Consider the following 1,759-nt stretch of genomic DNA (forward strand, 5'->3'; position numbering starts at 1 on the left):
CGACCAAGAGGAAATGAGTTTGTGTGGTACTCTGTGTGGGAGATTCAGGTTAGATGATAAACATTTCCCGAGAGAAAGGCCAATTAAGGGCTGGAATGGATGACCAGAGATGGTTAGAGGGCGGCTTTCTCTGCACATCTTTAAAGGTAACTGGAGCCTAGTTAGAGGCAGAGGCAGGAAAGAATGATCTCGTAAAGGCCCAACCACAGTGGGTCTGTGGGCCCCAGATTCTTTCTCTTTTAAATAAAAGCAATTCACATGTGCCTAAAACAAAGTCCATTTGAACTGATGCATTTCTGGCCCAGGGCGTTTTGATTACTGGATACTAAATACCTCCCTGAAACCCACAGACAGCTTTAATATCTTGCACCGTGAAACAGAAATACGAGGGTGGTGAAGGACAAGGGGCTGGGAGTGGGGACTGCGGGGAAAGGTGAAATTGGAGAGAGCAAGCTTCAAGCCCTCCCCTGGTAGCCTGAGTCTGTTCCCTCCTCTAATCCCTACCTCATCACCCTGCACAGCAGCTCGTTACTGAAGCCATCAGTGCGGTTTCTGCACTCAGTTTGTGTGATTAGAGGGGGCTGGAGGATGCTGGCTAAGCACAATCTAAATAAAACCACAGTGGACCAGCCTCCACGTCCAGCTTCTCCTTCTGAGGAAAAGGAAGAAAGAGCTGCAAGGCTTTTCCCGGGTCTCAGTTCCCAAGGATGGTGCGCTGGCGAGGTCTCTCGGCCTTGGGAAACGCGCAAGGTTGGCAGCACGCTTCCGCCAGCCTTCGGTGGCCGATGCCAGGGTGAGCAATGACGTCACCCCAGGAGAACTGTCACCAGATAAGCCTGCCTGGTTTAACTGCTCATCGAAAGGCTTAGGAGTCAATCCAGACTATTCTGCACAACATTTGGCTGACCCTGATTTTGCGGACAGACATCATCACTTGTCCTCTAAATCTTCCAAAGGACATCAGGGCTGGAAAAGACTTCCTGCGGCCACCCCACCCGTCTCCTTGTCGTCCATTCCGGAGGAGGCAGGTGGCCTCTGCTCTGGGTTGCCTGCTGCTTTCCTCTGAAGAGTCCAAGTACTATGGGCACTGTAAACTAGTGACTGCGTGCACAGGCCCACAGGCCCGTTCTCTGAGCTTCTGACCCTTTCCACCACTTACCCGCTGTTGGATTTGGTGATGAGTTATTTAATTTCTCTTTGTGTCTCTGTCTCCACACCTAAAAAAAATCAGGATAATTAACAGTGTCTGTGGGACTTCCCTGGTGGTCCAGTGGTTAAGACTCCGCACTCCCAGTGCAGGGGGCCCAGGTTCGATCCCTGGTCAGGGAACTAGATCCCGCGTGCCACAACTAAGACCCGGCACAGCCAAATAAAGAAATATTTTTTAACAATAGTGTCTCCCTCCTGCAGCTGTTGTGAGAGCATCTGAACAGCGTAGGGCATTTAGAATAGTGCTTGGCACCTAGGAAGTGCTCTATAAATGTTGGCCTTTTTGTACCTAATTAAGTCTCCATCGTAAGACCTGTGTTAGGAAACATGACTACTCGCGTTGATTTTCCATTCAGTTTAATTCTAAGAGTACACGTTAAGCTACAGCAGTGTGTGAGGCTCCTTACTAAGCGCTGGGGAGACAACAAGACAAGCATGACACGGGATGTGCGTTGGAGCATACAGCCTAGCAGGGCAGAATTAATTAAGTGCAAAACATAAGCGCTAACAGCTGTGAGTGGAACATGGATAAATTTTAACCAGAGGGAAA

General features: G+C 49.6%; 1 non-coding gene across 1 annotated transcript; it reads left to right on the forward strand.

Moving 5' to 3' along the window:
• Positions 1–1,256: 1,256 nt before the first annotated feature.
• On the forward strand, positions 1,257–1,329 carry TRNAG-CCC (transfer RNA glycine (anticodon CCC)). Its single transcript has one exon. It is a non-coding gene; the product is annotated as a tRNA-Gly (tRNA).
• The last annotated feature ends 430 nt before the right edge of the window (positions 1,330–1,759 follow it).

The sequence above is a fragment of the Lipotes vexillifer genome, unplaced genomic scaffold, assembly GCF_000442215.2.
Source record: "Lipotes vexillifer unplaced genomic scaffold, Lipotes_vexillifer_v1.1 scaffold1447, whole genome shotgun sequence".
Taxonomy (NCBI): Eukaryota; Metazoa; Chordata; class Mammalia; order Artiodactyla; family Lipotidae; genus Lipotes; species Lipotes vexillifer.